Source organism: Gopherus evgoodei, chromosome 22 (genome assembly GCF_007399415.2).
Source record: "Gopherus evgoodei ecotype Sinaloan lineage chromosome 22, rGopEvg1_v1.p, whole genome shotgun sequence".
Taxonomy (NCBI): domain Eukaryota; kingdom Metazoa; phylum Chordata; order Testudines; family Testudinidae; genus Gopherus; species Gopherus evgoodei.
The window spans coordinates 14,174,990-14,189,377 of record NC_044343.1 but is presented as its reverse complement, the minus strand read 5'-3'; positions in this window follow the sequence as shown (position 1 = coordinate 14,189,377).

The window sequence follows — 14,388 nt, the reverse complement described above, 5'->3', positions numbered from 1 at the left end:
GTTTGCGGGTAGCATCTAAGGGTACGTCTACACTACAGGATAAATTCGAATTAGCTTAAACCGATTTTATAAAACAGATATTATAAAGTCGATGGTGCGCGTCCACACTAGGCACATTAATTCGGTGGTGTGCGTCCGTGGTCTGAGGCTAGCGTCGATTTCTGGAGCGGTGCACTGTGGGTAGCTACTGTAAAATAATGAGGCCAATAAAGTCAATTTGCGTCCACACTAACCTAAATCGATATAGTAATATCGATTTTAGCGTTACTCCTCTCATTTTGTAGGAGTACAGAAATTGATTTAAAGAGCCCTTTAAATCGATATAAAGAGCAGTGTAGTGTGGACAGGTGCAGCGTTAAATCGATTTAACGCTGTTAAAATCGGTTTAACAGCATAGTGTGGACCAGGCCTATGCTACACACAATTAGTGTTACTTCTAACAGTACTGGTTTGCATTTCAGAGTTCTAGCCTATTTAGTGTGAATGGCCCTAATTATCCTTCACATGCTTTTCTAACATGCCCTTAAAGCTGGGTTTTGGGTCAGTCAGCCTGCAAGCTGTTTAACCCTTTCTTGCCATGCAGCACACACACATTTGCTACCTTATGCGCTATCTTTAGTAGAGATAAATAAAAATGAATAAATACTGTTTACTTTCTCTAACAGACACACTGTGTTACTGCCATTATCTCCTCTATTGTAGTCAAGTGTTTTTCACTTAAAACGTAATTTTAACATATGTGATTACATTTTTCCCCTCTTTTATTACGAAAGGGAATTAATTTTTCTAGCATTTATGTTTGCCAATCACAATCATGTATGTGACTCACTAACATTTGACTCCATCATTGCTGTTGGTATCAGAGTTGGAACTGCAGTTATTTTCATGCAAATAAAATCGTTATTTTACAGATATAACTAAAAATACAAATTGAAAATAAGCAACTTTCATCTGCCCAGTGTCTAAAGTTATGTGTTTAGCTAATATATTTTAAACTGACACTGCTAAGGTGAGTACAAGCTAAAGTTACATTCTAGAAGGATACTGTTATTTGATTGTACCACGTTAGATAATGAATGACAAAGCACAATATGATGATAACAGTAATAATGATAATTACTCCAGCCAGGACAGGTTAGGCACTTTAGAACTCGCTACTCAAAGAATTCAGTGTAAACATGAGAGAGAAATAAAATTACGAAATGCACAAACCAGTCAAAAAACTAAAATAACCAGTCAAAGCATGAGAGAGTTATTTATTTATGAAATGCACAGACCAGTCAAAAAACTAAAATAACAGCACATTGAAAGAATAAAATTACAGAGAATATATACGCATTGCAGGAAGTACCAGCAAGTACCACCACCACCAACAGTATTGTTGTGTTGGGGGGTGAGTGTGAAAGAGCCAGTGTATGTGAGCTGGGGGAGTGTGTGAGAGACCACGCTTCGGCCCTTTAACAGAGCAGCACTCAGCAGTTGAAGGAAAGCTCCTTCAGACACTGCAGCAGCTGCCAGCAGCTCCGTCCCTCTCTTGGTGAGCCCTGTCCTCACACACACACACCCTGTTCTGTGGAGAAGGGGTACCTGGGTGGGGGGTGGGGGCAGGGACACCCTGACATCAGAGCCCCTCCTCCCCCACAGCAGACAGGAAGCTCCCAGGAGCAGCTGGCCAGAGGCAGCTCCAAGGCAGGAGGCAGGAGCCGTGGGGCTGCAGATGCCAGCGGGGGGATGGGCACCCCTGCTCTGGAGGCACCTGTTTGTAGCGGGACCATGGGCTTTCACCTCTGCCTAAGGCCGGCCCTGTGGACACAGTTATACTGGAACAAAGGTACCTTATACTGAGGCCATTTATTCTTCTACACAGATAGGAATAAGTGATATTGATATGAGCACCTTTATACCAGTATAACTGTGTCCACACTAGGGAATTATAGCACTTTAGACTGTGGTGTTAAAGTGGTGCAACTTTTGTGTGTAGACAACCCCTCAGGCCATGGTTCAAATCTAGCCCAGATTAGCAGGGATTGGAGGCTGTTGTTATCTGATCCTTCTTTGGGGCCTCCGCACTTGATCCTAGAGTGGGCTGTCTCCTCCAGCTCAGGCAATGCGCGTGGGGGCCCAAGGGGGACTGGAGATCCCCAGGAACGAACACCTATCCCAAACCTCCCTACTAGAGCGGGGCAGGAAGCAGTTTTCCTATCCTGCAAAAGTTATCAAGGTTTCCAATTTTTTTCCTTTCCTGGTTTGGGACCAACAAATAATAATAACAACAATAATAATAATTAATAATAAATTAAATAAAATCAAAATCGTAGAAATTTTTGCAAACCAAAACAATCCTCCCAAAACAAAAAACCAAAATGATTCAGGTCAATTAAAATGTTTTGTTTCAACGTTCAGAGAACAAACCACATGGGACAGATCTTGCTGGAAAGCGCTTGGCAGACACCTAGCAACAGCAATACAGACAGAGATCAAACCGACTTGGGCTCTTGTTCCTGGGCGAGTGTGCATGGGGCAGAACGTTTATAAACAGGGGGCCACACACGCTTCTAAACAGCGTTGGTGATTCCATGGCACCCCTCAGGGTAAAGCCAGATTCTCATTTCCCCCATAAGGCCCCTTTACACCACTCTGGTGCACTCCCACTTCCAAACTTCACACAGCCAGAGGCATAATGAGCATAATGCCAAGGTTTTCTCACCCACTGCTATTTCGATAATATGGGCTGATGTTTTGCTGTTTTCCTTTGCAAACTATGCATAAACCTAGAGCAGAGGAAGGGAATTCCATTAGCTGCCTACTCGACTTACTTAGCTGCTGACTCTTGGGAGAGTCAGCTCTGTTTTGCTTTGCAGCTGCTTAACTCCAAGTTCCCATCCCTAGTCTGCTGCCCTGATTTGCACAGGCACGGGGGCAGAAGGCCATTTCTATCTATCGGGTTTGGTACCATTACTGTAATGTCTGAGCCCCTCCTCTTCCTCCCCTCCCCGCCCACAGCAGGGAAGTACTGTGACCCCCACTGGACAAAAGGGAACTGAGGCACAGAGAGACTAAGGATAAAACTTTCAAAAGCACAGAACCAACTTAGGAGCCAAGTCCCATTGTCAGAAGGGATTTAGGCACTTCAGAGCCTAGGTCCCAGTGATTTTCAATGAAACATGTTCCTAACTGATTTAAGTGCTTTTGAAATTTGACCCTCACTAACTAGCCCCAAGTCACACAGGAGGCCTATGGTGGAGCAGGAATTGGAGCCAGGTCTCTGTACATCCTAATCACTAGACCATCCTTGCACCTCGCCTATTAAACTGGGCACTTACTGGGCTGATTTCTCCCCCGCCAGTGTTAAAAGCTCTCACTAACCTGGGCTGATTGGGAAGGGCTGGCTCCTTCACAGCTTTTCCATCTCCGCTGAATAGCCAGCACAGGCAGGCCGGATGGTAAATTCTCAAGGGCCTGATTCTCGTTTACATTGAGGCTGCTTTACACCACCCTGGCAGTGTACCGGGGTCTAGAAGTGACCATATGCCAGAGAGGCATAAAAAAGCCTCAGGGTAAGTGAGACTCTTTATTATTACTGTGCTGCTTAGAGGTACCCCACCCATCAAGCAAAACTGTTTGTCATCCGAGTCTGCTCTGTGCCTACTGTACCTGCTGGGCTATCAGATATCAGTTCCCAGGGCCATGCAACTGCACCTTTTTATAATCCAGACACTAGGAATCATGGGAGGATAGATGTGGTGAACACACACTTTGCCAGGCAGCAACGTATTGACAAGGACATTCTTCTAGCAACACACAATAAGTTCTCTTGACAATAACCTGAAACAAGAATCCTAGTTTATTTAGCAGAAGCTGAGAGCCTACATAAAAGGCTAGAGAGAAGTGCCATTTACCCAACTCACCCTTATTTCCTTGGTTGGATTGAATAGAAGCTATGCAGTTCTTTGCTACCCTTTATTCTTCCTGCCCTCTCTTCTTTGGACTCACTTTGGGACTCTAAGGTTACTGTGTAAAAGGTCATGTTTAGCCGGAAGACAGAAAAACAGGTCTTCAGTGAACGTGGGAGGCTTGGCAGCTTGAGAATTTAGTCCTTTACTTTTACAATCATCTTTCAATTTAGACAACATGCGTTTCAAATTACTGGCTCCTGCTGAGCTGGAGACCATAGTTCCTTGATGGAGAGATCTCAAGGCCTCTCAGGAGGGGTTCCCCAGCCCTCAGTTTATTTTGGAGACTCTACATACAGAACTGAATTAGATGCCACTCTATGCTCTGTTTGTTGGCTGATTTTTGAAAGAAAACAACTGTATTCTGGAAGCGTTGGTGAGTGCCACCATAGAAGTGCATGGTCAGCCCTTCCATAACTTTGACTTCTTCTCCACCAAATCTGTTGTTGCAACTGAGAAGGACTTGTAATTAATTCCAAGCAGAGCTGAGGGGAAAGAGAAAGTTCTGTACTTCTGGGGTAAACAAGATTCCAGGAGCCAGGCAGACCTGTTACCTTTCTGGGTGAATCTTTCTTTTAAAGCAATGCTTTTCCCAAACTGCTTCCCTGTTGGAAATTCTGTAGAACGTTAGAGTAGTTTGGGTTTACACCACTTCAGTCTGTATCACACCTCCATACACTATATGTTCCTGGAGCTCAGACAGATGCTCGGTAAGGATGCTCTGCACTCTGCATTTAGTCTGGCTTTGAGAATGGGTGCTTGGAGATCCAAGTGTCATGCTGGGGCTATCATTTTTCCAGGCTCAGGTCAGGGCTCAGTTGCGCTTTGCCCCTAGAGAAAGATGGACTCAGATGGGTCTCAGATTTCTCTAGAGGAGAATATTGCACAGCAAGTTGTCTGCTCTGCTCATGGCCATCTTTTGTCCCTGACAAGTGATACGGTGTCTCCTAAATGTCTGTTTGCCTCATGTCACCTTCACACACACCAGGGTAAACCCATGACCTGAGACAACATTTGTAGCTCTGGCCAGTGTGCCCTTGACTTTGTAGTCAGTCTCCCTGGAATGATTGCTGACTGTGTGGAAGGGAAGTGTCCCTCCTGGGCCCATACTCAGGAATCCAATTCTTAATGCTGACAGTCTTGCCCAGTTGCCTCTTAGCCTCTGACCTGCCTTTTTCAGGACAGGTGCCTGGGAGAGTCATAGCAAAGGAGCTCTGGCTCCTTGGTCCCTTTCACTGTGGCATTTGCTGTAGCTATAAAACTGGGTCTGTTGGTCAGTGAGCACCTCTGAGAATGGATAAAGGTCCCCTGACCATGCTAATAGTTACAGATCTGCCAGCAACCGTCACCCCTGCAGGTCAGATGGGTTCTGCCCTCAGGGAAGGGGGACTGGAGCTGAGCTTCAGGGACTCTACTTTTTCCTTCCTTGACAGATTCCAGGGCCTGTCATGCACAGCTGCTGATTTGCTGTCCAGACTGTCCCATGCAGGGCCTCACCCGTCTGGTGGCTGTGAGTTGCAGGCCTGCCAGTGTGGCTGGGGAAGCTCACTTCTAGGTGTGACGGCAGAGGCTTGGGTGGTCAGGCCTAGTGGGTGGAGAGGCCAGAGCAGAGCCGGAGTCAGAGCCAAAGGTCAGAATAGGGTCAGGAGTCCAGGAGCAATGCACGAGGCAGGTCTGTCATGACAGCTGGCAGGGTAGTAGTCCCCCTTATTTCATAGACACTTCCTGGAACTCCCTGGGCTTGGGCACTTGACCAATCCAGGGTCAGGAGGGGAACTGCCCGGCTGGCCTTGAGACGTGGTTCTGCCTGTGGAGTGTCTGTGTGACCATACATACAGCCCATATGGGGTGGCTGTGTGCAGGGGTCCCTGTCCACACCCTGCAGAACCTCACACTAGGTCCCTGTTTCATCGCTCAGTCCCTTTGCTTTGCTAGTGCCTGGCCATGCTGGGAGCATGCAGGAGACTGAGCTGGTGGAAGCCAGTGCCCTGTTTGTATCTCCTCCTGGGTCTGTCAGGTTGGCGCTAGGAGGCCCCTGTGAGATCCCTAATTGCGTCCAGTAGCAGCAGAGGTTTTTTCCTGCCAGAGCTCGCTAGGAGGGTGTGGCTTTTGCTGTCGGATACAGGGTCTCACTATAGCTGGCCAGGCCTCGCTCACCATCAGAAGAGAGATTAAAACATGCTCTGCCTGAGACAAACTTAGGGACTGCTTGCAGAATGTATCTGTGCCCCTAGGGCCTGATCCGACCCCCTCTTGCTTGCATTGAGTTGGACCTCACTCTGCACATAGACCCACTGAAAACCACTGAGGGTATGGCTACACTTCAAACTTCAAAGCTCTGCCGCGGCAGCGCTGCGAAGTGTGAGTGTGGTTGCAGTGCCAGCACTGGGAGAGAGCTCTCCCAGCGCCGCACGTACTCCACCTTCCCGTGGGGATTAGCTTGCAGCGGTGGGAGCCGTGCTCCCAGCGCTGGGGCACTGTTTATACTGGCGCTTTACAGCGCCATAATTTGCTGCGCTCAGGGGGGTGTTTTTTCACACCCCTGAGCACGAAAGTTGCAGCGCTGTAAAGCACCAGTGTAGCCAAGCCCTGAGTTCTGGTCTGCTCTACAGACCTATTCCAGCATCACTACATCGCTCTGGGGAGACGGAGCTATACCCCTGTGTGGACAGCACTAGGTCAGACAGAGCTCGCCCGTCTCCACTGACGCGCTCCAGCTGCACCACTGCAGCCTTTGAGGTGTAGAGGTGCCTGCAGGCTCTGCCTGCCCTTGGGACCGGGGTGCGTCCAGCTCGAGGAGACGTGCCTGCACTAGCTCTGATGGGTTCGGGTACAGCCATGGCAAGACGGGCACGGGGTGGGGCTAGCCGCCCCACACATGCAGCTAGCATGTCAGACGGGATTGACTCGTGGTGCCACAGCTCCCCTCCATTGTCAGTTCCCCAGCTCCAGCAGGGCAGCTCTCCTCAAGCTGGTGCAGACAGACCTTTCTTGGGGCCTGCTGCATGGGGCACATAACGCTCCTGCTCCATGGACCCCGCTAGCTCTAACTGCAGAATCAGAGACAGCCAGGCTCCATCATGCTGTGGCATCTGCCAACATCCTGGGTTCTTTGCAGTCACAGGGGCTGCCCCCCTAGCACTCCAGGCTGACCTCCTCATGGCCATGTCTTCACGCTCCTGTGACCTGACCTCTCTGCAGCTGTCAAAACTGTCACACAAGGGCTGCTACCATGCCTACATGCCATAGCTGGACTAGCTGGGCCTGCGTTCCAATCATTCCTTTCCAGCAGAACCCAGAGCACACCCCCACCCCCCTCCCCGCACAGGGCCCTCACCTGGGGAGGTCTGCAAGACTTGTTCTCTATAGTATCTACACAAAATTGCTAGGGGAGGTGGGAAGGTGACAGGCTTCTCCACCAGCAATCACTTCCCACAGATGCAGCCAGTGCCAGCACTAGGATGTCCCAATGCCAGGGGGAGTCCAGCAATGGGGCAGATTCAAGGTGATGCTGGTGGGAAGGGGGAGCTGTTTGGAGAACTAGCTGAGGCACTGACCTTCCCTCCCAGCAAAGCCATCTGCCTCCATCCCTCGCAGACTCTGGGTCCCGCTGGACTCCTCGCTAACCTTGAGTGAACCATGCCAACCCACTGCAGCACAGCCTGGCTCTTTGTCCCCACTGAGTGGCTAAACTACATGGAGAGGGTGATGAATCTGAAACACTTTGGCTTAGGAGCCCAGGAAATGGAGTCACAAGCTCTGCTGTGGGGCTGGGCTGAGCCTGTCTGTGGAATGAACTTGCCTGGGAGCTAAGGGTCATCCCAAACCTCCTGCCTTCTGCTCCAAGTGCCAAGTGCGCTCCTCCGACTGGCCTTGCATCACTGAGCAACCTGGACATATTTAAACACAACCCTACCAAAACAAAACACGGCCCTTCACACTGTGCACCCTGGAGGAGAGAGGAAACAAACCACACGACAGCTGTTAGTCATGGCCTCTGCTTCACCCATGGAAGGTGCTGAGGTGGTGCTGGTGATGAGGGTGAGATAAGAACCTGAGCCGAATAGTTTTGTGGGGGCTGCAGTAATGGCCATGCAGGGGCCCTGACAATGGTGCTGAGCTGGCCCCGGGAATGTGCCCATTTCTGGGTGACTTGTCGAGCAGACTGGACAGACATTCCTCCCTTTGTTTTCCCTCCCTTCCTTTATCAGTTACTGATTTTAGAATATTTCAGCCTCTGACATCATCTCCTGTATGCTGGGCAAATTGTCTCTGAACCAGGTTCATGGCACAGCTTGGTATAAACCCTGACACCAATGTTCTGTCGAATCTCACTGACGTCCTTTCCATCTGAGTGAGTTCACAAACTCCCAGTCATCCAGGGCTTGGGCATAATATGGGAGTACCCAGTCTGAGGGCGTCACAGCACTTGTAGTTTCTCTCCTGAGTGGATAAACATCCTCTGAAAATTGCACCCTCCGCCCAGCTCTCTCCACTTTTCCCATTGGCAAACGCTGATTTCCCCTGTTCTATTTCTCAGGCACTAGCAGTCAACATATTCCCATTTTGTAGCTTTTTTGGTTGTAGCTCACCATGTCATCAGACACACAGTTCAGACGCCATGTCCTCCAGGGCATGGACTGACTTGTTCTAGCTTGTACAGCACCTAGCACAATAGGCCCTCAATCCTGACTGGAGCCTGGGCGCTACTTTCCTATCAATACTTGTTAATAAAGGAATGTGCCCAGCGGAGAGAGGTAGTGCAAGGTAATAAAGCTGCACTAGCTGGACATGGTCTAAAATTAGAGGCATTTTGTTTATTTTACATTTCTTGGAAAAAGAATTGCACTGCTGTTCTTAATTGTAAATAGATTTTTCAGTCTGTGGGACTTTGCCCGGTGGCGGATTGTAATGATGGGAAAGTAGATTAAAGCCTGGGGTGATCCCCTTCAGCCCTGACCCTGCCAGCCACTGAATCTGTGTCTTGGAGCTGCTCCATGGTTTTGTGATATATTCATCTTCGCTGACATATTAAGAAAGAAACCATTCTTCAGTCAGACCCCTGGTGGCCCAAGAACCCGCCCGGGGATGCCAGTGGGGCTCTGGGCAGGCACGAGGTCCTCCATGCAGATCCCATTGCAGGGCGGGGGCCTTGGCATGGTTACACACATGGTTACCAGGCACACAACCGGCAGTAGACTAATGTGTGGGCTGAATAAGGTGGTGCACACTGGGCCTGCCCCTCTCCCAGCACTGCCAGTTCCTGCACTTGCCTTGCAGCTCTGTTGATTTTGGGGGGATTTTTTCCTCTGTCTCATGAAAACATGACAAGAGGCACCAACTTCTGAATTATCCCCTATGCAAACTTGGTGCCCGTCCTATTCCTGTCAATGGAGCTGAAGCCCGCATGGTGCCCTATGTCTATCTGCATGTGGGAGTGAGTTGGTCCTTAATAAAGTTGGCTACCACCTCCCACCGTAGCAATATCTGTTAATGGCATGTGGCGCTGGGCCCATGTTTGTTCTCTGTCTGTGCTCACAGACACACAAAGTGTTACCCAAGTGCTGGAAATTTAAAAGCAGGTAATTTGCGAGGACTGTACATTGGAAATCCCTTGTTCAGGCTGTAGTGCAATGTTCTCGCTGGCCATTGACCCGGCAAAACAGCGTTCGAGCTCCGCTGACTGTATGTGAAATTCAGCAAGGAGCCAGAATTGAGCTGTAACCAGAAACCATTCTGCTGCCTTAAATGTGCTGCATCCCATACATTCTGGCTGTGGCCAGGCAAGGGGTGAAGATGGGTCGATGGCCAGGCCTCAGTGTGAATTACTGAGTATGGAGCCGTGAGCGGCTGCTGGCGCAAGGATGCTGGGTTAGCAGAGGGCGCTGGGTGTTCCTAGCTGGGAGGCAGAGTAGCTAGTGCATTATGGCTTTTGTGGAGCCCCAGCAACTGGAGACAGACGAGTCCTGTGAGGTCACTTCTGGTCCAGTACACTGGAAGCCAGCGAGGCAACCTCTCCTGCAGCGTTGTGCTAACGCACCCCAGCACACAGGAGCTGACAGCACAGGTGCTCGTTCCCGACACATGTGTGAATGAGTGCACCTCCTGGATGGGAGGCTGTGAACATGCTCAGATCCCCCGAGGCTGACTCACAGCCTAGCACTCCACTTCCATACGCAGACTGGCGTGAGACTCGCGGTTCTGAGCCAGGCTTCGGAGACGTGTGTGAGAACAGCCCATTAGCTGACAGACTCAGGTCAGGGCAAGGCCAGAGTCCCTTTGCCCCTGCCACCCCTCCCACCTGAAGGACACGTACCAGTGCAGTGAGAACAGGAGCTATTCACACACGCTTATTAATATTAATGGAAGTAACACACGCCAGACTGCAGAAATCACATCCCTAGGGCTCTGCTCCTGAATATCTCACCTAGGCAGGTGTCTTCAGTGTCACATACGTCTTCCACTTGGCAGGGCCCATACCCGTGTCTAGGCCATTTGGACCACATGTGCTATAAGGATCAAGCAAGAGCAGCAGGAACCAGCCCCGTTGAAAGGAACTGCCTCAGCTGAAATCACAGTCCTGTCTGCAACCACTTAGCCCTGAAAGATGACTTCAGTAGGATTTCTTTTAGGCTAAATCAACTGAGCACCATTAATCAAGGCTCAGCACCATCACAATCTTGTGCTGAAGGGGAGCCATTGCTCATCTCTTGAGCGTCTGAGGGAAGAGCTCCAGAAGGGAAGGGCTCTACCCAGAAGGGAGTGTTAAGTGTAACACCCAGGATGTGCAAAATCCCGAACAAGTCTCAAGTGTGGTTCATGTCCGATCCTCCAGGTAAAGCACGTGCCCTTTCTGCTGATGAAGAGCCAACAAAACGCCAGTCACCACTGTGCATTTGCTCATGTGCAGAAAGCAGCTCAGTAAAAGCTGCTCACCTAAGGAAAGGACGAAATTGGATGATTTTAGCAGCAGGAGGACATAAAAATAGAAACCCGTAACAAAACCACCTTGTGCTCTCTCTCCCTCGCCAGGCACTTGTATGGCTCTCAGCACCATGGCAGCTGTGTTTCATACTAATGGGAAATTGCACCCATTTCCTTAAGCAAATAATAGACATTGAGCGATTTGACCAGAGTGGGAATTGCTTTTAAAGATTAGGAAAAAGTACAACAGAACTGCCTCTTCTTTTCAGAGCATTCACTGGAGAGGGTGGGTAAATCCCTCTAACAATGTCTGGCAAATATTCCTTGTGATCAAGGCTAGATTTGCATTGCCTGTCTTCATAGACCTGTCTCATTCCCTTTCCATGAATATTCTAGCCAGCAATTCTACCCTGAAGCAGTGACTTTCCTGCAACTGTTCCAGGATAGGCAGGTGAAGTCTGACGTTCAAAACATGAGTATTTTACACCAGAAACCTGGTTCACAGTGTTTTGCTGAGACTAGACAGGGTATTTGGAGGCTGCATTGCCTGGAGCTGCCCCCGAAATCTCCCCTTGGAGATCTCACGAGATGAGTGACTTTGCGATCAAATGCGCTGCTGAAAAGCCTTTTTTTTTCTTGTCATTTAGCAAATTCAAAGCTTCCCTTAGCTCTCAAGTAAACTGCAGGGAGAGCACACAGGAAACGCTCAGACCCATAATAAATATTAGACGAGAGCTGCTCTTTGCAGTCCTGTAGCGACTGCACCAGGCACGCGCCCAGGGGATCCGTACAGTAGTGCTGCCCCGTTAGCAATGTCCTTGCAAAGCTGTTGTCATTAGGAGGGGAAGATAGTGACCCGCGTCAGGTATTTCTGTGGTGCACAAGGCCCTGCTTTCCTGAACACAGCAGGAACAAACAGAAGCAGGCAGTTCCCTTTGCCAGAAATCCCCATCCAGCCAGCTCTGTGCCCATGAAGCTCTGGCCTTGGCTGTAGCATTAGTGCAACCCCAACAGCATCCCCACCACCATGTCGCTCTGCCCTGCTCAGATCAGAGTTCTCAGCCCATGGGTCACCAGAATGTTTCTGAGGGTCACGTGGCAGCTCCGATCCCATAGGGCTGCCTGGGCTCGCCTCCCTGGTGCAGGCACTGCAATCTCTGATGTCCCAGTGCCATTCTGGGGTGGCCAAGTCATCATGACGATGGGAGCCCGGGTAGGGCAAATCTCAGTGAGTGGCACTGCCATCCCATGAGCCAGGGCACAGCTCCACGCACACCAGTTTGGTAGAGTCACGGGGGTGGGGCCAAACTTGAGCAGCGCTGCCACCCCAGGGCAACGCCTGGAACCGAGAGCCAAGCCCAGCCAGCCCCACAGCACAAGAGCTGCAGAAGCCACCACTGTGGGGTGAGTGTCGGGCAGGACCCAACCCCCCCCATGGGGCAGGACCTGACCCAAACCAGCCCAGGGCCTCTACCCCCAGACTATTTAATGCACGGCGACAGGCCATAACCATTTACAGATGGGTCCTGAGACCACCAAGGTTGAGACCTACTGGTCTAGGGGACCCAGGGAGGGGTAAGATGCCTGCTCCTGCCGTGAGATCGCTCCTGCCCTGCCCTTGCTAACACTACGGGAGCTGCACTGGTGTTAGGCCAATGGCGTGAGCTGCGAAACCTCAGTTCAGAACAGGCAGGGAGTGGTCCCAAGTGTCTGGTGCAGGGGAGGGACCCCAGCGTGGTGCTCAAAGGGGGCTGGAAGCACCTGCCGCCGTATGTTGTTCAGATCCCTACCAGTGGGTCACTCCCTGTGAGATGTGAAGCCGCAGGAAGCCAGCTGGATGCAGACTCATAACCCCAGGGCTGGAATGTTGCCTTTCCAGAGACAGCAGCAGCACGCAGCCATCTCGCACACGTGCCTCCTCTCACCCTGCATAAATCTGCACTGACAGCTCGTCCCTCCACCCACTGGTCCACACAGGAGTTACTCATCTTAGCAGTGATTTTGTCAGCTGAACCAGCTAAGGGACCAAGAGAAAATAAAGCCAATCAGTCAGTAGCACAGAAAGGAATGCAGCAAAATCCTCTCCCACCCAGGCCCTAGTTTAAGATGTGACATGTCTTTCCAAGAAGTCTGGAACTCATTTGCTCAACTAGATTTCCTGACTTTACCTGTAACACCAGTTACAACCGCCCTGCCCCATTCCCATTAACTCAGCTAGTAACATTCCCAACCGGCACTGGTTTCATTGAGTCGATTCTGTGTCCTCCGTTGGGTTGAGGCAGAAAGTGCTCCCTGTAGCAGGCTAAGGAAATCAAGTCTCGCTTTGTTGGAGACAGAAACTCAGCTTCAGCGATTGAGCAGGGCAGGGAACATAACATAAGAACATAAGAACGGCCGTACCGGGTCAGACCAAAGGTCCATCTAGCCCAGTATCTGTCTATCGACAGTGGCCAATGCCAGGTGCCCCAGACCTAACAGGCAATGATCAAGTGATCTCTCTCCTGCCATCCATCAGGGAAGATTAAGGTGCGACTTGATCACAGTCTGTAATTAGCAACATGAAGAACAAATATTTATTAATGGGCTCTTCAGTCTAGCAGGGGAAAGGTCTAACACGACCCAATGGCAGGAAGTGGAAGCGAGACGAATTCAGGCTGGAAATAAGGTTTACATTTTTAACGTTGAGAGTAATTAACCACTGGGACAATTGACCAAGGGGCGTGGTGGATTCTCCATCACTGACCGTTTTGAAATCAAGCCTGGCTGTTTTTTCTAATAGATTGGCTCTAGTTCAAACAAAAATTACTTACTGGCTGTTCTCTGGCCCGTGTTCTGCAGGAGGTCAGCCTGAGATCGCAGGGCTCCCTTCTGGCCTTCCAATCGCTGAAGCCTCTTTCTGTTCTGCGGCTGCACAGTGCCTGGTATAATGGGGCCCTGGGGGATAGACTGGGCTGCAGCACAAATAAATAATAATCCATTGAGAAGCGCTTTCCATTAGCATTGCCGGTGCTGGGGCGGGAGGGGGAGGCCAGCCCCTGTGACGACAGGACGAATCTCTGCCTAGTTAATGTTTACTTGTTAAATGCCAGCAACGTGCTCAGCCCTGAATGAATCACAAAGTCAGGCCACACAGTGGCCAAGTGGGCCCTGGCTTTGGGGATCCTGACTCTCTCCCAGATCTTCCCTGCGTGGAGAAGGGGTGGAAACGCTGACCCGTCCCCTGGAGGGTTAGTTAACCTGTTTAAACAGCAACATAAGCGCTAAGGGCGACGTTTGCATGGCTCCCAAGCCTAGGCCCTCTGCTGAGCTCAGGGGAGGCAGGGGCCTAAGTACCTTGGAAGAGATAAGCTTCAGTGATGGAAGCCACCACTGAAAATCAGAGGGGCTCAGGTGCTGCTTACAAGGTTACCCAACTCTCCAGGCTGCACAAAACTCCTCCCAGCAGCCCCCCAAGCCTCAGCCTCTTGGAACAACTTACTCCTCATTATCCCACAGTTCAGAGGTGGTATTT